This window comes from Dendropsophus ebraccatus, chromosome 15, assembly GCF_027789765.1.
Source record: "Dendropsophus ebraccatus isolate aDenEbr1 chromosome 15, aDenEbr1.pat, whole genome shotgun sequence".
Lineage (NCBI taxonomy): Eukaryota > Metazoa > Chordata > Amphibia > Anura > Hylidae > Dendropsophus > Dendropsophus ebraccatus.
The window spans coordinates 63,488,264-63,511,887 of NC_091468.1; positions in this window are offsets into that span (position 1 = coordinate 63,488,264).

A 23,624-nucleotide genomic window follows, 5' to 3' on the forward strand; every position below is an offset into this window, starting at 1 on the left:
CACGGCGGCGTATACGATCCGGTCGTAAGTTCATACGTAGTGTGAACTGTGCGGCCGTATATCGTATACTTTCAAGCGAACTCATCAACCTCAGAACTACGTGTGTATTTTTCGCGGTTTGCACTACGCGCGGAAATATACGTAGTGTGAACATAGCCTTAGGATGAAATTGGCTCCAATCAAGCGCTGTCCACTGGGTATGGCATTGCAAAATTGAGTGATAGCCTTCCTTATTCATAATCTCTTTTACCCTGTACAAATCTCCCACCTTACCAGCACCAAAGCAACCCCAGACCATCACATGACCTCCACCATGCTTAACAGATGGCGTCAGGCATTCTTCCAGCATCTTTTCATTTGTTCTGCGTCTCACAAACGTTCTTCTTTGTGATCCAAACACCTCAAACTTGGATTCATCCGTCCACAACACTTTTTTCCAGTCTTCCTCTGTCTAATGTCTGTGTTCTTTTGCCCATCTTAATCTTCTTCTTTTATTGGCCAGTCTCAGATATGGCTTTTTCTTTGCCATTCTGCCCTGAAGCCCAAAATCCCGCAGCCGCCTCTTCACTGTAGATGGTGACACTGGTGTTTTGCAGGTACTATTTAATGGAGATGCCAGTTGGGGACCTGTGAGGAGTCTGTTTCTCAAACTAGAGACTCTAATGTGCTAATCTTCTTGCTTAGTTGTGCAACGCGGCCTCCCATTTCTTTTTCTACTCTGGTTAGAGCCTGTTTGTGCTGTCCTCTGAAGGGAGTAGTACACACCGTTGTAGGAAATCTTCAATTTCTTAGCAATTTCTCGCATGGAATAGCCTTCATTTCTAAGAACAAGAATAGACTGTCGAGTTTCAGATAAAAGTTCTCTTTTTCTGGCCATTTTGAGCGTTTAATTGACCCCACAAATGTGATGCTCCAGAAACACAATCTGCTCAAAGGAAGGTCAGTTTTGTAGCTTCTGTAACAAGCTAGACTGTTTTCAGATGTGTGAACATGATTGCACAAGGGTTTTCTAATCATCAATTAGCCTTCTGAGCCAATGAGCAAACACATTGTACCATTAGAACACTGGAGTGATAGTTGCTGGAAATGGGCCTCTATACACCTATGTAGATATTGCTCCAAAAACCAGACATTTGCAGCTAGAATAGTCATTTACCGCATTAGCAATGTATAGAGTGTATTTGTTTAAAGTTAGGACTAGTTTAAAGTTATCTTTATTGAAAAGTACAGTGCTTTTCCTTAAAAAATAAGGACATTTCAAACTTTTGAACGGTAGTGTATATACAGCCCAGAATACCATTATATATACAGCCCAGCATACCATTATATATACAGCACAGCATACCATTATATATACAGCACAGCATACCATTATATATACAGCCCAGCATACCATTATATACAGTATATACAGCCCAGCATACCATTATATATACAGCCCAGCATACCATTATATATATACAGCCCAGCATACCATTATATATACAGCCCAGGATACCATTATATATACAGCCCAGAATACCATTAGCTTTCCCTACCACCTGGCTGTACTGGTGACTCATTTTAAGGATATCACTTCCCCTAAATTCTTTTCTTCTGAAGTCTTTGCCAACACAGAACTGCTGATATGATACTCAGCTAGAGGAATCCTTCTCATAATGTGCATTATTTCACATTTGGAAACAGTGTTTTACATTTGGATCATGGCAGTGGTTACCAATTGCTGAAGCTATTATAGGATAAAAGGACATAAGGATAGAATATAGCCCTGGCACCATATTGTATCTAAAGTTTACTCTATTTTATACCAAACACTTCAAGGGAATATTAACACAAGGCAGATTCATTAAAGACATTTCTGCAGTTTACCACTTAAACAACCTCATTGAACTGGTCAGAAAAATTTCCACCACAAAGCTGTCACAAAGATGAAGCAATGTATACAGATGTGTTTTGAAGTCTTTCTTTTGTTCAGTTTTTTTTTTACATTAAATGGGTAGTTCACAAAAAAAATCTTTCAAATCAACTGGTGCCAGAAAGTTATATATATTTGTATTTCTATTTAAAAAATCTCCAGTCATCCAGTATTTATCAGCTGCTGTATGTCCTGCAGGAAGTGGTGTATTCTTTTTAGTCTGACACAGTGCTCTCTGCTGCCACCTCTATCCATGTCAGGAACTGTCCAGATTAGTAGCAAATCGCCATAGAAAACCTCTCTTGCTCTCCACACTGTAAAGTAAACTACTTCCTGAAGGACATATAGCAGCTGATAAGTACTGGAAGACTTTTTAGCAGAAACAAATCTCTGGCACTTTCTGGCACCAGTTGATTTGATTTGAACGATTTTTTTTTGTAAACTACCCCTTTAAGGCAAAGGGCTGAGAACATTGTGATTTGATCAACATTGATTAACTAATGGAGCACGCATGTGTACGGCATAATATAGATGTTTCATGAGTATAAAAGAAGAAGGGGGAGATTTATACAAGGGTGTAAACTGCTCACAGCAACCAATAACAGCTCCTCTTATATTTTACCAGAGCCAAAAGCTGAGCTGTGATTGGTTGCTGTGGGCAGTTTACACCAGGTGTATATTTACACCCTTTCATAAATCCCCCCCGAAATGTCTGTGTTCTATAACAAATGTCATCATCATTCCTAATATTAGGCAACAGTATTATATGATTCTTAATTTAGTTCTCATTACATAACTTAGGTCTATATTTTCAACTTCATTTCCCTTTGTATCCCCTCCCTCTTTATAACTGCTAAATTAGATATTTCTCTGCATAAAACTTTTACAATCCGAAAATATTTAAACATTTCAAATTTTTTAATTTTAACATTTAAAATGTAAATACTTTACAGGTTTAACTTAAAGATGTGCAGAATTATATATTACAAATTCTTGTCTCTAATTTCTTAAACAAAATTTGACTTACCTTTAAGTTTGCCGACACCGGCACATCACTTGTCAGCCCAAGGTCTCTTGCTCTTAAAATGAATGTAGTAGCGCCAATGGGTTCATCATCATTATCATTATGTAGCAGTAGAACATTTGCAATTTCTTTCAACCCTGAAAGACGCATAATATGGCGAATGATGGATGTTCGAACAGCTACAATAATCTACTGAAAGCGGCATCTGATATTTCTAGGTGTCACGGAGACCTGTGTTGATGGAGTGCTCGGTTATTACAGCCACAGTCTCTAGTCATTCTCTCAATAACTGAGAATTATTAAAAATTTCACTTTCACTCATTGAACCATAATTTATTGGACTGTCTTTTACACGGTGTTTAATCCATTCTAGCACTAATAATGCCGTTCTTCCCGGTTGTCTTTATGCGGAGGGTCTATGAGAGATCAAAATGTAGGGTTGAAAGGGAGGGATTTATTTTAACTGATATGGAAAATATATTTTACAATGTTTAGTGATGAATATTTTTTTTTTTTAAATATAGATTGCCCTTTTTTTACCAATTTCACTTTTTGGTAGAATTGAATCATAGTGCGGCTTTGTGTAATTGTAAAGTGCTGTCACGGGTTGCAGGACATTTTAATGTAGGTACTGTAGTATGTAACTGGCCATAAAGAGGGAAATAGTAGGTCATGTCAAGTGTCTGTTCAGCCCTGTTCCCTGCTTGAATGGATCAGTGGTCAAGATTGTGCACTTGTTGAACTGGTGGACCCCATTTATATAGCCATTGCTGTCATCATTGTATGCCGTTATTTTTCAGGAACAAGTAAATTTGGACCATTATCCTCATCGCATTCTTAGGCCACGTTCACACTTTGTAAGACAGTGGTCATTCTGTGAACTGGCCGTGTTATAGAACACCCACAGTCAGTGTAGTTCAGCCTGGATGGTACTGCAGTACCGTCCTGTTGAACATCACTTCTTTGGAATTGGAGTGGAATTGTCTGCAATGGCTAACTGGAACGCGGGCACACCCCAATGTGCCCACGTTCCAGTTAGCCATTGCAGACTGTTGGGGGTGAATGATGTATAAGTTTGTCTGTTTGTGTCTGTCTCTTACTTTCTTTCTCTGCTGGCCAGCAAAACCTCTTTCTATCCACTATTGTTTCTGCAGACAGACAAGTGCAGCATTTCCCACCACCACACACATCCACCAGTATACAAACAGCACCACAGCTTACCAGGAGGAACCAGAGGGGAGGGGGTGCTGGGTTTATATGGAGCACTGACCTGATTACTGCCAGGTGAGGCTGAGCTGGAGCTATGCAGCTATACTGGGTTTTGTATTCCTGGTTATTTTTTTGTATTTCTATGTTATTTATTTTCACAATATGTATTATAATTTTATGCTGTGTAAGAAAGGACAAGTTTGTAGCACTTTTATGTTTGAATCTAGACTGATGTGTATATTTCTTTAAGAGTGTTGCATTTTGGGTAAATTGGGTATAAAGACACCTGGAATCCCTAGGTTTGGAGAGAGTCTGGCTCAGAGTATGTGAGCTGGGAAAGCAGGGTGCTGCATGATACCAAGGCAGCTGCAACGAACCCTGATTTGCTGTATATTATTTGTATTGTTATTTTGCGTAAAATAAAGAAGAAGAATTTTTTTTTTGCTATGATTTGAGTGACATTGCTTCTTTTTGTGACCTCAACAAATCCCACACCTCAACACAGACAATGTGAAGTCCATCCGGAGCTGCACTTTACATTGTCTGCACAATTTTGTGCGGCCACTATTCAATGAATAGCGGCTGCACAAAATTGACATATCAGTGTTTTGTGTGGCCACATGGAATCCCGGCCAGAGTGTATACAGTGTATATATATATATATATATATATATATATATATATATATATATATATATATATATAATATATATATATATATATATATATACTCTGTCCAGGATTCCATAGTAATTAAAGTAATTGGTTGCTGTCACTAAATAACAGCCATTATTGCAAACCTGCAACAAGGGCCGTTGTATATTGAAAATATACATTGTGTGAACATGGCCTAAAAGTTATTACTTTTTCATTTTTTGTTTCTTGCAGTACAAGATGTACTTTTTATTGGCACCACTTTGGGGTTCATTGATTAACTTTAATTATTGGGGGGTAATGAAAAGAATGTGACTTTGTCTTTATTTATTTATTTATTTAGTTTGGGGGTGGGGTTCAGCCCATTAAGCATATCGCTCTCCTATGCCGGACAAGGGACTAGTGGGCCTTTACGCTGAGCAGAAACAATGGCAGCCAATGATGTTGGAGACATCAAGGAGAGCGCTATGCATCAGCCACTGTAGACCTTCTGGTGATGGTGTTACTGTGTATGGGGCAGGGCTGTCTAGTAAATACAGAACTGCCCTACACTTTGTGAATGGTACAGTGACAAGCCCATACTAATCCTGTCATTGTGCCTCTCAATGAACAGCACAGTCCTAACGTCATCTTCATGGATGACAAAGCTCATCAAGGTTGTATCATTAGGGAACGGCTACTGGAGACTGGGGGACCTGAGTGCACTTCAGATCTGAATCCCATAGAAAACCTATGGGATAAGTGGCTTCACTATATAGAGGCTCATAACTCTGTACCCCAGAACCTCAACGACCTTAGGGCCACCCTTAATGAAGAGTGGGATAGCATGCCTCAGCAGACATTAAGGAGGCTTGTGCGACTCAGGCGAGTCAGTTTTGACAGCGGCATTTAAAGGGTTAATTTCGCGATATGTACACTTTAATCGAATCATTAAAATTAAGTTCATGCCCATCTATATCTCTCTGTATCCCCTCAGGGACGCCATGAACTAAGGGTACATCATGAATCCTTAAAGGGGTACTCCAGTGATTTTTTTTTCTTTCCAAATCTTCTGGTTCCAGAATGTTATATTGATTTGTGATTTACTTCTATTTAAAAATCTCCAGTCTTCCAGCACTTGGACATTTCCTGACATGGACAGAGGAGGCAGCAGAGAGCACTGTGTCAGACTGGAAATACACCATTTCCTGCAGGACAAACAGCAGCTGATAAGTCCTGGAAGACTGGAGATTTTTAAATAGAAGAAAATTACAAATCTGTCTAACTTTATGAAACCAGTTGATCTGAAAGAAAGCAGTTAAGGAAGTACAGTAAAGAAGTACAGTAGGTTTATTAAAACACGAACATGGAGAGAAAGGAGCTGCTGCACATCACACCTATGGCTGATACTAATGCCTCTCGGCTACATTTAAAAACCAACGCCAGGATGTTGGTATATAATTAGATCAAACCATATTGCCTCATGTACCACATGCAGGTCCTCTGGCCCACATGAGTCCCTACACTAAATCAACACTGTGTCGGTCAGCGACCGCCAACCCTGCAAAGCGAGCGCAAGCAGGGAAGGGAGGCCATAGAATGGCCCTGCAACATCACTGTCACTGGACCAAACCCCACGCCCCCCCCCCCCCCAAACCAAGGCAATATGATTTGATTAAATTATATACCAACATCCTGGCGTTGGTTTTTAAATGTAGCCGAGAGGCATTAGTATCCGCCATAGGTGTGAGGTGCAACAGCTCCTTTCTCTCCATGTCTGTATTTTACTTTTCTCCCTTTTCTGAGTGCTAATGTGACCCCAATTAGCAGTAAGCACCTGTACACATGGTAAATACCGCCTCTTTCTCCCATTCTACCTCCGGTGCAGTGGTGAGTAGTAAGACCTTGTTCACACTTGTGTTGCTTGGTGGCTGCTTTTTCTGCCGGCGGCGCCTGCTGGGTTTGGGTGGGCCCTTGGGGTTTGGTCCTGTGACAGTGAGGTTGCAGGGCCATTCCATAGCCACCCTTCCCTGCTTGCGCTCACTCTGTGGGGTTGGCGGTCACTGACCGACACAGTGTTGATTTAGTGTAGGGACTCATGTGGGCCAGGGGACCTGCACGTGGTACATGGGGCAATATGGTTAGATCAAATTATCAATGTAGCGGAGAGGCATTGGTGTCAACCATAGGTGTGAGGTGCAGCAGCTCCTCTCTCTCCATGACCGTAGGTTTATTAAAACGCCTTTGCTTTTCTATGTCTCTAGTTTACTTGCCAAGTGCCAGTTCATTAACCTTCAGCTATCTAAAATTTCATTTTGAGAATATGCAGAGTTCCTTCATAAATCATTGAGAAATACATATGCATTAGAGTCTGTATTGAGAATTATTCTGAAATGTGCCGTGGAACTTATTAACTTAACTAGCTATTTGTAAGAAATCTATTGTGCCAAATTAAAATTTACCTTGCTGCATATTACAGAGGATATGAGTTTGTGGCAAATAAAAAAAATGCTTCGTTATTTTAAACTTTTTTAAATTCTAGTATTACATAGAAGATATGTTGTCGATTTTTCATCCAGATATTATCATAGCGGAAAGGTGGATGCACAAAAATTGGTGAGAAAATTTATCTGAGATGCAGATTTTTAATCCACACCATGTCACACCACACCATGACTTATTTCTGTGGCTTTTCATGGTGCCATGTTTTCTATGGATTCATGCCATATGGAGAAGATATTTCATAGATCTGCATAAGAGAAACCTACTTAAAGCAAATGTACCACTGGAACATGGTTTTTCTGATTTTTACATGGATAGGGCGGTGGCGGCGTGGGGGTGCCGTGGTCCTTTTTTCCCCCGCATACATCAATGTTCTATTCCCAGGCACCGGCCGGGGGGCGTTTTTAAGAAGCTCTATGATAGGTTTTATTAAGCAAAAGAGTTTCCTTCTGTACACAAGAAGCTGATTTCCTACCTCCCCCTCACTTCTAAAGAAGCAGAAATTCTGTGTCCATTATGCTCTATGGAGAGGGGAGGGGTCAAGGGGGATGAGTGAACAAGGAGAGGAGAAAAGCAGGTATGTACAAAATAACATCCTGTAATCTTCTCTCACCAAGCTCCCGGACCATCACTGACCTTTCTGACCTATAAATCCAGCGTTTTATCTGCCCAGTCTGCAAACTGTACAGCTGCTTGTCTCCTCTTCCTCCCCACTCATGCCCCTCGACCCCTCCCCCCTCCATAGGTTATAATGCACTCAAAAAACCTGTCTTCACTTTGCTCCTCTGTAATGAAGACGACTTTGCCTGATAATGAACAGATAAGAAATGTGTGTGTGTGTGTGTGTGTGTGGTGTTAGGATGAGCTTTTTCTTTTAATAAAACCTATTACAGAGTTTTTTTAAATCACTCGTACTATTGATTTCTGCAAATAGAAATTTTAAATGATACTACATTACATTAGGAAGCAAATATGTCATAAGGTATATGTCAGGACAGGGGAGGTAGGGGTAAGATACGACAGTGAGCCCTAAGGCTGAGCCCACCCACTGTCCCTACCTACTTGCCTCAAATGGCCCTAGGCAGCCGTGGACAACCAGGAAGGCTGTCCCTGCTCTGGTATAGGTGTAACACAGAACAAGACAGACGAACAAACACAAAGGGAGAGCAAAACATGCCAAAGTCCAAACCAAACAACAAAATCAGTAAATAGTTGCATAGTTAGTGGTCAAGTGGAAGGTCAGGTAACAGGTCGAGCCAGCAGAGGAATTAGGAACGGGGATCACAGGAATAGACAGGGGGAGCTGGGATCAGGGTATGAACCTTAATAGCCAGCGCTGAGAGACTGGCTCAGCTTTCTTTTACAAGGATCAAGAACCTCAAAATCCTGATTGGACCGGCACTTTGATCCTCAAGGTCCCAGATAGGCAGAGGAAAACGTCAATCAAAAAGACTTGCTCAGCTGCAGCAATCAAGTCTAGCAGAGCTCAGTGTAACTCCTGCATTGCCGGAAGCTGAGAAGCAATCGGGTGTGTCACACCAAAGCAAAAACCAGGCCCGGTTCACACCAGGCTACTGCACACTCCTGACAGTATATCAGGATAACATGAGTACGTAATGATCTTTCTATAGAAACAATAAAAGAAGCTGTGTAGTCTTCTATTAGCTAGGCAATGGCATGCCTACAACATTAATAAGGCTTAGAGGGAGTTTAAGTATCTTTTTATATTGAAGATAAAAAAAATGTATTTCAAATGAAAGATTAGACTTCTTAAATTGATCTCTTTGCAAATGTACAGTTCTATGGAGTTCCTTCAACGCCAAATATGTACTGAAAAAAAATGGGAAAATGGCCCTCTCTGAAATAATACGAAAGGAATTAGCGCTCTATTTAAACAGCTTGAGATTCCATTATATAAAATCTGTTTCCAGAGATGCACCTCTGTTGAGTGGGTGTCCCAATTAAGAAAATCTTGATGAAAAGGAACACAGTGTATTAAGGAATAGGCTGCCTTGGTTAATAAACTTCCATTCTTAATAACACGATTCTGGAGAACAGCATGAACTAAGTGCTGTCTTGCTGAGGAAAGTATAACTAATTCTCATTGAACTGCATCCAGGAGAATCGTTAAGTCCCAGATCCTTGCATAGCGTCACAGATGGCTATACCATACAGAAAGTAGAGTTGAATTAGGGCTCTATTAACATGTATTATTTATAACAATGAATGCTAATTTCTGGGTAGATTTGTTCTAAACAAGTGGTATTTAATACTATTATAAATTGTATTCATATACACCCTTCAGCCAGAGCATTAAAACCACTGAATAACAATGGGTCCTTGATGACTCCCGCAGGCAAAGGCGGTGGGTATAGTAGGCAGTAAGTGAACAGTAAGTTCCTAAAGTGGATATGTTGGAAAAAGAAGAATTGTGGGGGTTTCCCAGTATAAAGTGGTTACTATGCTAGAGATGAGCTAACAAAGCTATATAACAGCTATACTTACTTGTATCCTGGTCCAGTCTCCTGAAGGCAGCTATATAACAGCTATACTTACTTGTATCCTGGTCCAGTCTCCTGAAGGCTGCTATATAACAGCTATACTTACTAGTATCCAGGTCCAGTCTCCTGAAGGCAGCTATATAACAACTATACTTACTGTATCCGGGTCCAATCTCCTTAAGGCAGCTATATAACAGCTATACTTACTGTATCCAGTCTCCTGAAGGCAGCTATATAACAGCTTGTATACTGTATACTTGTATACTGGTCCAGTCTCCTGAAGGCTGCTATATTACAGCTATACTTACTTGTATCCAGGTCCAGTCTCCTGAAGGCAGCTTTATAACAACTATACTTACTGTGGTCTTTACGGTGGTTTCACACACAAAGGTTTGTTGTAATTTTGTGAAAGTTTTTTTTAGCCCAAGCGAGAAGTGGATTCAGCAGAACAGAAAAGTATAAGATCTTATTTAATTTTTATCTTTGGCTAAAAACAAACAAACAAAAAAAGAATGGAGAAGTGCAACAAAAACTGCCACATAATGTTGTTATATTGTTTTACGTGTGAGCTAAACCTCTAGGTTTTAAAAATTGACATCGTTTTCTGACTTCCTTTTTCATCTTTAAGAGAATTTCTTTTGATCGTGATATAGTTTGCTTTTTGACATTGCTGGAAGGGTTCTATAAAGTGAGTTTTAAATTCAACAAGACTGACAGTAATTATGGGCGGAAGTGTCTGGTTTAAATGAATCCAATTTTTAATTAAATGTAGTTAATTGGTTGACCAGATAACTTACGGCACAATTCGTTTTTCAAACAGTTTCTGAGTAAGTTTCCTTCAATAAATGAAATGATTGTTTAAAAACTTTTTAAATAAAATTTTTAGGTTTTATTTGGAATGTCACTTTAGTATGGAGTTATGGATATCCAGAAAGATTAGCAACTTAGTCTAGAAAAAAGAAAACTCCATGATCTATTTATAAACAGGATTTTATATATAATAAAGGGGACACCGTCTATATCTAGCGGAAAGATGGTTTCTACACAGAAGTAGTTTATGGAAGGAGGAGATTATGGAACTCTCTGCTAGGGCAGCTGGTAATGGAAAACTCACTAAAAGATTTAAAAAAGGGCCTGGGTGTATTTCTGGAGGTCAAAAGGGAAAATTTCCCCTAGAGAAGGGCAACTGGCATCTGCCTCGTAAGTGTTTTTTTTGCCTTTTTCTGGATCAACACAAGAGGGTTGTAAGATCTAGAGATGATTGAAAATCTGAAAAAGCTAGGTTCGATTGAACTCGAACCTAGCCAGATCTTCCGTATTTGATTGCTGATGTCTTCACGGTCTGTGCCGAAGGAGGAGACATCCTGGGGACCGCCTGAAATTCTGGGATCCTAGTTAATAGGTTGTATGTCGTAATTCCAGGCGGTCCCTGGGCACTCTCCTCCTTCTGCACGGACTGTGAAGGCAACAGTAATCAAATACGGAAGGTCCGGCTAGGTTCAAACCTAGCTTTTTCAGATGTGCGATTATCTTTAGTAAGATCTCATTGCCTTTTCTTTAGGGCCAGTTCACATGGAGCAAAAGCGACAGAATTCCACGAACTCTCCGCGTCAAAATCTAGCCTGTCTCAGTGAAATCTAGCCTGCCTCAGTCTATGTAGGGGCTTGCGTGCCTCCAGTCGCCACGTCTCTCCGTTCAAAGAATTCACATGTCAATTCTTTGAGCGGCAAGCGACCGAAATCGGGAAGACGGGAATTCTGCCACTTTTGCTCCGAGTGAACTGACCCTTACAGTTACAATTACATTATATAACTATATGTAAGATTTGGGGTCAGAAAAAAGATTCCTTTTGTAAGGCAGCTTGATAAATCTCTAAGTATCTTTATTTTAATTATTAAAAAGAATATATAAAATAGGTGATACAGTCCCTTTAAGGCTATGTTCACACAATTCCTTTTCTGCCATTTTTTTGGACAGCCACAAAAATGTGTCCATTATATGCAAATTACAGCTGTGTTTGCCTAAAACAATCGCATTTTGGTGCCAAAGTAAACGTGCTAAATGTCTTAAAATAATATTACATGAAAAGCCTAATATATGTTTATTTATCCTGATACAGCGGTTATCCGGGGAGCATCTATAGTTTATGTTTAATCTCACGCAGGAGGAAAATAAAATCCCTATTTGATAAATCTTCTTAGAATATCCAGCTGTAAATGATGACAGATGAAAAATGTTCTTATTCATTTCCTTGACTATTAATATAATTTATTAGCATAATACACCAATAATTCTTTAATTTATTTATTTTTAACCATAAAACAGAATTCTCCAAATTTCAGTAAGAAAATGAGTATACCTATACAGCTTATGTCCTAATCTCTGCCTGGATTCTACAAGATTGTTTTTTTTCTTCTCCGGACTATACAGCTTTAGATCATTCTTTAAATGATTTGTACTTTAGACCCTCCACCATTTTTGTAGCCTGTTTTTAGACCCATTCTAATTTATCGATATCTTTTTGTAGGTGTGGTCTCCAGTATTTCAGATGTGTTCTCACCAGAATGTTATGCAGGGGAGTTACAGTATATTTTTTATCCTTTTTGCAGAAATATTTTACGCAATTAGTGCTGGTAAAAACTATAAAATCAAAATAAACAGACTGTAAAATAGGTTAAAAAAATGTTGAACAATGTGTTCTGTTAAAGCCTATGAAAAAGCATCTGTCAATTCACACATTGTAAAAAAATATATATGTGAATCCAAGGTATAATACAATGTGTGCACTGTGCAAAGTGTGAGGGCGGCTTTTCTTATACTACATTTTAAAATATCAACTTTTTATTTTCATTGAATAGGCTATTGTTTTTATTTTCAATGTATAGGCTATGTTTTTATTTTCATTGTATTTTATTCATTGTTTTTATTTTCATTGCATAGGCTATGTTTCTCTTTTCATTGTTTGCACAACATTTTTTCTTATCCGTTTATAATTTTTTAAAATTATATTCGTTGAGTGCAGTGCCGGCTGTTGGTACATTATTCTAGTTCACGTGAACTGATTGCCCTTTGTGTGTCTTTAGTTGAAAAGTCTGTTGAATTATATAGTAAAAACAGTGAAAGGACGAGGAAAAAAATGTGTAACCAACTAAAAAAATAACATCCATTGTTTGCAAAATACGCTGAGAAATAATTGTTATGATCATTATTTTGATGTCTGCGCAGACAATGTCCATCATTTAATACACTGTGTGCAATGGATGTTGTCACTCTATTGACTTTGAGTTTATTGAATTGAACACTGTCCACAATACACAGTACAATATACTAGGCTGCTGCTGTGTTTTTTTTTTTTTCTAACCTGGCTGGTTATGGAAATAGAGGGGACCCTATGCCTTTTTTTCCCAATAAAAACAAATGCATTTCCATAACCAGCCAGGTTAACAAGCAAACAGCAGCAGCCTAGTAGTACCAGGGTGGGAAGGGAAGAAAATAACACCCCTACACCCCTTGTTGACCTTTTTATTTTAAAAAATAATACAACACCGGTCATCAACATAGTCCAACAATACCGATATCAAATAGTCTTGATACCGATATCTTAAAAACAAAAGGGAAAAAAGCCAGGAGATCAACACCCATCATTTTGACAGGTGTTCTACACCTTGCAGTATGCAGCACCTTCTGGCAAGATGCTGCTTACCTTCTGGCAAACAAGGGGTTAAGTGGAGATGCATGGCATCCACACTTAACTCTTAGGGTCCCAGAGTGAACAATGTGGCCCTAAGGGGGTTAAGTGAGGATGTATGGCATCCACACTTAACCCCATGGAGGCCAAATTGATCTCACACTGTACCCATCACAGAAAGAAAGGAAGTTAAGTGCCCCCTTCCTTGGTGGGATGGGTGCAGTTTTGGGGGAAGTAGGGGAGGGACTTTTTATACTCAGATGTCTTCAGTCTTCACCAGAGCCTGGTACACTACAAGTGTGCCGGGCTCCGGCTCTTAAAAAGTCAAATGCAGCTGGAACATCACTGCAGCTGCTGATTGGTATAGGTGCTAAGAAAATAAAAGACAGTTAAAGGGGTTATCCAGCGCTACAAAAACATGGCCACATTCTTCCAGAGACAGCACCAGTCTTGTCTTCAGTTCAGGTGTGGTTTGCTATTAAGCTCCATTCACTTGAATAAAACTGAGTTACAAAACCTGCACCCAAACTAGAGACAAGAGCGATGCTGTCTCTGGAAGAAAGTGGCCATTTTTTTCTAAGCCTGGAGAACCCCTTTAAAGTCCTTACCCTTACTATGCTCTATGTGCATAACTTCCATTCATCAGGTTTTTCTGATTTGCCATTATAATTTACTCTCTATTTGGCGTTTTAGAAAAGACTAGTCACATCCCTATATCGCACCGCGGTCTATTACAATTTCTAATCATTTTTTAAAAGTTTCGGAGGATTTAAAATTGTAAAATAGCTAGCATCTTTTGATTTTCATTCCTTTAATTTATTTTCCAATTTGATAAATTCCATGTTTTTATTTTTATTTGATCACATGAACACAATAACAATTTAATATAACTCTCCTGCAGTGCAAATAATTGAGCGCATTTTAGTTGCTGTGATAAAACTCTATTGAATGTCACAGTTCAGAAATGAAGGTTCTGCTTCAGAAAAAGAAATATATTTTAATTATCAAGAGATTTAAGTCAGCAGTTTTTTTTTGTTTGCCTTTTTTTTAATCTGAACTAAAGCGTCTTCAAGTTCAAGTAGCAATTGTTTTCCATTTATTTTGTTGCCATCTTTCAATACCAATTTGGAAATCTTGAATATGGCATTTGAGAGCAGTTCTTTGTGTCTGTTTAAAGGGGCACTTTAATTTTTATTCAAAACCAGCTGCTGTAATAATGTTATATAGATTTTTATTTACTTCTATTTAAAAAAAAATCTCAAGTCTTCCAGTACTTATCACTTGCTGTATGTAATGTATTCTTTCCAGTCTGACACAGTGCTCTCTGCTGCCACCTCTGTCCATGTCAGGAACTGTCCAGAGCAGGAGGAGTTTTCTATGGGGATCTTCTACTGATTTGGACAGTTCCTGACATGGACAGAGGTGGCAGCAGAGAGAACTGTGTCAGACTGGAAAGAATACACCACTTCCTGCAGGACATACAGCAGCTGATAAGTACTGGAAGACCTAAGAATTTTGAATGTAAGTTTATTACAAATCTATATAACTTTTTGGTACCAGATGATTTAAAGGAAAAAAATGGTGGAGTTCCCCTTAAACCTAGACAAATATAGTACCCCCTAAATTACTTACAGAGGCCTAAAGGAGAGGTTATTCATTGCATTTCAACAGGTTGCCATGTACAAAGAGATTAGCATCCTAACAAACTCTAGGTACTCTAGGTTCCAGTACTTATCAGCAGCTGTATGTCCTGCAGGAATTGGCGTATTCTCTCCAGTCTGACACAGTGCTCTCTACTGCCACCTCTTTCACAACCGTCCAGAGTAGTAGCAAATCCCCATAGAAAACCTCTCCTGCTTTGGACAGTTCCTGACATGGACAGAGGTGGCAGAGAGCACTGTGTCAGACTGGAAATAAAACAACACTTCCTGCATTACATACAGCAGCTGATTAGTACTGGAAGACTTGAGATTTTTAAATAGAAGTAAGTTACAAATCTATATAACTTTCTGAAAGTAGTTGATTTAAAAGAAAAAGATTTTTGCTGGAGTACCCCTTTAAATAGTGAATGTTGTAAACTACCTTATTAGGCTGGGTTCACACTATGTATATTTCAGGCTGTATTTGGTCCTCATGTCAGGTCCTCATAGCAACCAAAACCAGGAGTGGATTGAAAACACAGAAAGGATCTGTTCACACAATGTTGAAATTGAGTGGATGGCCGCCATATAACAGTAAATAACGGCCATTATTTCAATACCACAGCCGTTGTTTTAAAATAACAGCAAATATTTGCCATTAAATGATGGCCATCCACTCAATTACAACATTGTGTGAACAGAGCCTTTCTGTGTTTTCAATCCACTCCTGGTTTTGGTTGCTATACAGCCTCACAAATACAGCCTCAAATATACATAGTGTGAACCCAGCCTTAAGGTTTTGCTGTTTGCAACCACCATAATAGCTTTTTGGTTTTTATATTATAATTTATTATATTTCTTTATTATTGTTGTGGAACTGTTACTGTCAACTCATTTGGTCTTGGAAACCACCAGTGCAGAACAAGGGATAAAGAGAAAGCTGGTTGTCTTCTCCTGGGAAAGCTGAGTGCTTGGGTTGCTACTGGGCCTGCTCAACAGTAATTAGCTAGGTGGAATAAATTAACCTGATAAAGTACTTTAAAACAGCTTCAAATGTGTTATTATGTCTTATGTCGTAATAATAAAAAAGGTGTAGACATTTAATCTTATGGTCCATAAATTTGTTTATTGGCCTAGAAAAAGTTACCAAAAATCACAAGTGACCAATGGTCCAACATCTATTGTTCTTGAATCTGTGAGACCTATAAAACATACATAGTTATTCTTGATATTTATAAATTATATAAAGGTACAAACTTTCCTAAAATTCATATTTATTACAAAAAATATAAATGAATAAAAAATAATATATATATATATATATATATATATATATATATATATATATATATATGCTCTTTGCCCCTTTTCTGCTCCATGAAAAAGTTATATGTTGAGTTTTTTAGTGTCATTGATTATCATGATATCTCATTGATCTATGCAGTATATCTATCCTGCATAGATCTCCATAAGATAGTCCCCCAGGGGGGAATAACCCTAAGCCCAGGGGGAATAACCCTAAGCCCAGGGGGAATAACCCTAAGCCCAGGGGGAATAACCCTAACCCCGGGGGAAATAACCCTAACCCCAGGGGGAATAACCCTAACCCCAGGGGGAATAACCCTAACCCCAGGGGGAATAACCATCACCCCAGGGGGACTTCTAGTATGTGTGTAAAAAAAAATGTTTATTTTTTATTACTAAAAAATCCCCTCCCCTTTCCCCATTTAAAAAAAATAAAAATAAACATATTTGGTATCGCCGCATGCATAATCGGCCAAAATATTAATTTATTTAGTTTCTGATCTCGCACGGTAAACGGCGTAAGCGCTCACAAAGTCGCATATGCGCAATCAAGGTAACGATAGAAAGTACAGATGATGGGGCAAAACATGACACCTCACCCAGCCCCATAGACCAAAGGATAAAAGCGTTATAAGCATGGTAATAGAGCGATTTTAAGGAACATATATTTTTAAAAAAGGTTTTAATTTTTTAAAAGCCATCAAATAAAATAAAAGTTACATATCGTTGTAATCATAACAACTTGCGGAAGATCAGTTTTACCCAAGGGCAAACAGCGTAAACCTGCCCAAATAAAAAAAAAAAAAATTTTTTTTCAATTTCACCACACTTTTAATTTTTTTCTGGTTTTGCAGTGTACTTTATGCAAAAATTCAGCCTGTCATTGCAAAGTACAATTAGTGGCGCAAAAAATAAGGGCTCATGTGGGTCTCTAGGTGAAAAAATGCAAGTGCTTTGGCCTTTTAAGCACAAGGAGGAAAAAACTAAAGGGCAAAAATGGAAATTGGCCTAGTCCTTAAGGGGTTAAAGAGAAATTTAGGGCCCATTGATTTCAATTGGACCGTTCACACTGTCCGTAGTTTTATGGATCTACAAAAATAGCTGGCGCAAAATTTACTGACAAGCTCTATTATAGAAAGTAACTGCAGCACAGATTGTCCCAAAGAAGTCTATGGGAGCATCTGTAATTTTTGAGGATGCGTAATTTTTTTTTTTGCGATAAAACGTCTATAAATCTTTAAAAAATATGGATTTAAAACCATTTAAAACCATTCCGACTTATTTAACTATCATCTTCCCCTTCTTTGCTGATCCACAAAAAGTATGGATTACAAATACATTACGGACTAATTTTTTCTTTTTGCACATTGTGGACAAAGATTGTGGGCGATTGCAGACATCCTACATAGAACTGAAAAACTACGAAACGTGTGAATGTGGCTTTAAACTAAGCACTTGTGCACGTTTAGGCCCCGTTCCCACTGAGCAAAGGTAGCGGAATTCCGCGATGGAATTGTCCGCTGCGGAATGCCGTTAGCCTCCCGCTCATAATAGGAGTCTATGGGAGGAGCGCGCTCCTGGTCTGTACGCGCTGAAGAATGAACATGTTCATTCTTCAGCGCGTACAGAGCAGGAGCGCGCGCCTCCCATAGACTCCCATTATGAGCGGGAGGCTAACGGCATTCCGCGGCGGACAATTCCATCACGGAATTCCGCTACCTTTGCTCAGTGGGAACGGGGCCTTAGTTTTATATAGTTTTCTTAAGCCAAAATTAGAAGTGGATCTACAGTAGGAGGAAGGAGCGCAGTATAAGTACTTTCTTTATATTCCCCACTCCTTAGAACTCCACTACTGTCTATACAAGGTTATAGTTTATAGACTATTTTATCCAGTTGTTACAGCTTATGTTTCTTTTAAATTGGGACATGAAAAAGCAATACAACTGATGTTTTATAAATAAAATATATCTTCTGTACTAAAAGAGTAATGTTGATTCCAAGGCTTGTCTTGTTTAACAGTTTTTACTTGTCTGCAAAAAAAAAAATAAAATAAAATAAAAAATAAAATCTCTATCTTATATACATTTTGTTATGTTGTATCATAAATCATCCAAAGGCATCAGCTGATAAGATGTATAAAAAGCCTCTAACTCTTACTTACTGCACAGAGGTAGTAGCAATGATCACAGCCCCTATGCACCTATGATGGATTGGATTCTGTATATCCCGCCCTCGGTTAGATATTATTGATGCACCTCACCTGTCTATAATAATCAAATCAAATCAAGTACACAAAAATAATACCAGTTATAGGGTCTGGATTTTACTTTCTTGACTATGCAATGAGTTGCAAAATGCTGGATGTTGCTTAAGGCTATGTTTACACAGTGTTTATTTTTATTTTTTACAACAATGGCCGTTCTTGTAAAAAAATAATTCACTGTGTGGAATTCTATAAGGGACAACAGCGGCCACAATTCACACAATGTACTGCATGGCGGTTCTTCCCCTTCAACCAGGGAAAATTTTGACTTATCAATTATTTCTGGCTGGCAGACTGTGAACAACGGCCACAGTCTGTTCTCACAATTGTATTGACGTCAATGTTTAATTGGATTGCAGGCACGCCAAAATGTTCTTTAATGGTGCCCAAAACTGTATACTGTAATACCTGTGCAGTCTAAGTGGTAGAACTGTGTACTTAGCATGGAGCTATGCACTTTTTAATGCACCTTTTTGCTTATAGGATCGGGACAAGAGACAAGCGAGCATCAAAATACTCCAATGCTCATTTGTCAAGTTGAGTATTTTTTAATACTTGAGTGCTCAATGGAGTAACAAGCCCCATGGAAAACAATGGGAGATTTGGGTATTTAACCGGATGACCCATCTTTCAGTAGAGTGGAGGGTACCTGGTTAATCAGAAAGTGACAGTTTGGCCCCTAGAGGTAAGTATACTTTCTTTGCTCCTCCCCCCACTTTGTGGTTTAAAGTGTACCTGTACCTTGCGGATCAGTGACAAGATCCTCTGCTAATCCGAAAGATTGAGTCTCCATGGATATAGCGACACAGTGAGACAATAAGCAAAGGACCTTGCCACTGATCCGGAAGGGCCAATCTTGACAGGTACACTTCAAGGCTATGTTCACACGCCGTTGTACAGCCGTTGTGTCAAACAACGGCCATTGTGCATTGAAATCAATGCAATTTTTACGGCAATAAAATGTCCGGAAATAATTGACATGTCAATTATTTCCACGGCCTTAGTGAGCAACGTCCATTGTTCAATACATTGTGTGAACAACGGTCGCTGTTTGCATTGACTTCAATGCAACACTTTATTTTTTTATGTCATAAAAAGTGCATTGTGTGAACATAGCCTGAGGCTGTGGAAATGCATTATGCTCAACAGACTCATCAAGCTTTTTGTTATCAAGCACTGTACTCTATCCAGTACTTTTGAGTAGCTCCATACTCGAGCGAATACTATACTCAATAAAGCATGTTCAATCATCTCTAACCAGGACTAGAGAGGGGATCTGGCGCAAACTCCAACAGTTGCATGAAATCATGCCCATTATGTTTTATATGCTACTAGTTTGAGCTTTATTTTATGCTAACATTTTAGCTTTTGCCACCATCATTGTTTTGGCTAAACAGTAACGTACAGCAATTAAGCCGAGTCTAATTTACACGTTCAGTATGTCTATAAAACTACAAGAAAAGAAGAAGACCAGCGGAGTAAATGACGTTCATGTATTCACACAGAATACGCAGTTTCTGATTAAGTTGCATTTTATTTTCTGAGATTTCTACACTTTGTTTTAAATTCTGCATATTGTAGCTACACTAAATATTCCCTCAGACAAGTACACAAAGCTGCTGAATCAGACAGAACCTTGGAAAACTGTGAAGCTTTTTCATAAGTCTAACATGCATAATTTATATCTGCATACCATTAGCCTGTTTACATTCTTACATTTACTGTTGCCTTTTATGTGAAATATTCCACAAAATGCTTGGTAATAGATTCAACATAGCCCTTGCAAGATACCATTGCAACACGGAGAGTTTATAAAGCCCAACATCTAATAAATACTTTATATAAATGCAAAAATGTTTGAAAGTTTAATCAGCCATAAAAAAGAAATTGCTTTTATCAGAATTCTTTGTAGCATAAACTATTTTTAACTGTAATAAACTTGAGAAGAACAGAGAGAATTGCTGAACGTAAAGGCAGGAAAAAAACACATTGGGGCTATGTTCCCACTATAGGAACGTACCATCATTTAGCGGGTAAAGGCGGACATCTATTCTTAATGATGGCTGCAAATAATGGTATACTACTCAAAAGTAGTAGTATACTAAGACCAACCTTCCCAATAATCCTATTATACAGGAAGATACAATATTCCATACTGTTACTGAACCAAACCCCCTAAACTCAGACCAATATTACCCCCATACAGGGACCATATAGCGGTAGATACAATGGCTCTGCAATTTGCAGTTACATCCAGTTACTCACAGGGGGCCTTTTCCCTGACTGCAGATGTTCTTTTTTCTTTTTCTTCTTCATCTGTCATTCTGTTGGACAAACATCTTAGGTTCTGTACTTTTTCCAACATTATCTTCACCTTTTCCCTATTCAAAGTAACTTAAATAGTAACAATCCCTTTCTTGGTAGGCAGGTGCCCCTTCTACGTATATCCCCTACCAATAGGTAGCCAAGGCCCCTCCAGTATGTACCTGGCCCCAATTGGTAGATAATTGCCTCCCCCAGTAGGTAGTTGCCTTCCTGTAGGTAGATAGATGTCTCCCTTAGCAGGTAGTTCACCCCGTGTATGTAGCCAGGTGCCACCACCATCCTGTAGGTATATATGGCTTCAGTAGGTAGTTGTTCCCCGGTAGGTAAACAGGTGCCTCCATATAGAGATGAGCGAACCGGTTCGGCCGGTATGGGATCCGGTTCGGATTTTTGGAAATCCGCTTTAATTTTTTTTTTCTTGCTTTCTAAAATGGCAGCCGCCATTTTAGAAAGCAGCAAGTGTCTGGGTGGGAAAAGTGCTTTCGCATGATGCCCGGAACACATCCAATCAGCAGGGATGTTGCACTAGCCCACCCCCTGTGTGACGTCAGTATTGCTTTAAGAGGAGCGGGCACATGACCGCACGACGCAGTCTGCACAGAGAGAGGAAGGAGACTGTTAGCAGTGCACAGAGCTCGTCAGTGACAAAACGCTGATATTGTACAAAAGCAAAGACAAAAAGATTATTAGGAAAGCGGAGAGGAGAAACATATAGTGATTGAGAGAGAAAATAGAGAGGGAGAAAGATAGATAGGTAGATAGATTAGGCATAGGAGAGCAAAGGGTGCACAGAACAAAAACATGCTATACAGATATACAAGTACTATAGTTGGACCCTTGGAAGAGTGTATATGACATAGGTGTTTTCCTGAGGCACAAATATATACCTTGTGCATGTGTGTAGAATAAAACTCTAAAAAAAAAAGTGCTATACAGATACACAAGTACTATAGTTGGACCCTTGTTAGAATGTAGAGGAGAGACTGCTCCTTCACTGCATTTGTGACCTTTTTCCTGCATAAACCCTGTAATGGTGAATTTCCTGCATAGACCCTGTAATGGTGAATATTGAAGTCTAAAAAAAAATTGACTTTGAGATATTGAAAAGATAATGATGTTACTGACATGTAGAGCCCTAAATGCAACCGAATACACTACCCCCGTATCATATAGATGCTTTAAACTATGAAATCCGAAGAAATCCGAAATTCTGTCGAACCAAACTTTTCAAAAGAATCCGGAAGTCCGGTCGGAACGAACTTTTGAATAGTTCGCTCATCTCTACCTCCATAGTAGGTAGTTGTCCCCTGGAGGTAGCCAAGTTCCTACCCCTATAGATATATAGGTGCCCAGGTGCCCCCAGCAGGTAGCTAAAGCTCCTAGTAGGTATTTGCCCCTCTCTAGGTATATTGAATGTTTCCCTGTAGGTAATAAGGTACCCCCATAGGTAGACAGGTTCCCCTTTTGAGATAGCTGGTGTACCAGGTACAGTCATGGCCAAAAGTTTTGAGAATGACACAAATATTATATTTTTACATGATCTGCTGCCCTCTGCTTTTTATGTGTGTTTGTCAGACTTTTTTTCACATACAGAAATATAATTGCAATCATATTATGAGTAACAAAAGCTTATATTGACAGTTAGAATGAGTTAATGCAGCAAGCTAATATTTGCAGTGTTGACCCTTCTTCTTCAGGACCTCTGCAATTCTCCCTGGCTGCTCTCAATCAACTTCTGGACCAAATCCTGGCTGATAGCCGTCCATTCTTGCACAATCAATGCTTGCATTTTGTCAGAATTTGTTGGTTTTTGTTTGTCCACCTGTCTCTTGATGATTGACCACAAGTTCTTAATGGGATTAAGATCTGGGAAGTTTCTAGGCCACGGACCCAAAATCTCTATGTTTTGTTCCCTGAGCCATTTAGTTATCACCTTTGCTTTATGGCAAGGTGCTCCATCATGCTGGAAAAGGCATTGTTGATTGCCAAACTGCTCTTGGACGGTTGGGAGAAGTTGCTCTTGGAGGACATTCTGGTACCATTCTTTATTCATGGCTGTGTTTTTAGGCAAGACTGTGGGAGGCAACCCCACACATGAATGGTTTCAGGATGCTTTACAGTTGGCATGAGACAAGACTGGTGGTAGCGCTCACCTCGTCTTCTACGAATAAGCTATTTTCCAGATGTCCCAAACAATCGGAAAGGGGATTCATCAGAGAAAATGACTTTCCTCCAGTCCTCAGCAGTCCACTCCCTGTAGCTTTTGCAGAATATCAGTCTGTCCCTGATGTTTTTTCTGGAGAGAAGTGGCTTCTTTGCTGCGCTTCTTGAGACCAGGCCTTGCTCCAAGAGTCTCCACCTCACAGTGCATGCAGATGCACTCACACCTGCCTGCTGCCATTCCTGAGCAAGCTCTGCACTGCTGGTAGCCCCATCCCGCAGCTGAAACACTTTTAAGAGATGGTCCTGGCGCTTGCTGGTCTTTCTTGGGCACCCTGAAGCCTTTTTGGCAACAATGGAACCTCTCTCCTTGAAGTTCTTGATGATGCGATAGATTGTTGACTGAGGTGCAATCTTTCTAGCTGCGATACTCTTCCCTGTTAGGCCATTATTGTGCAG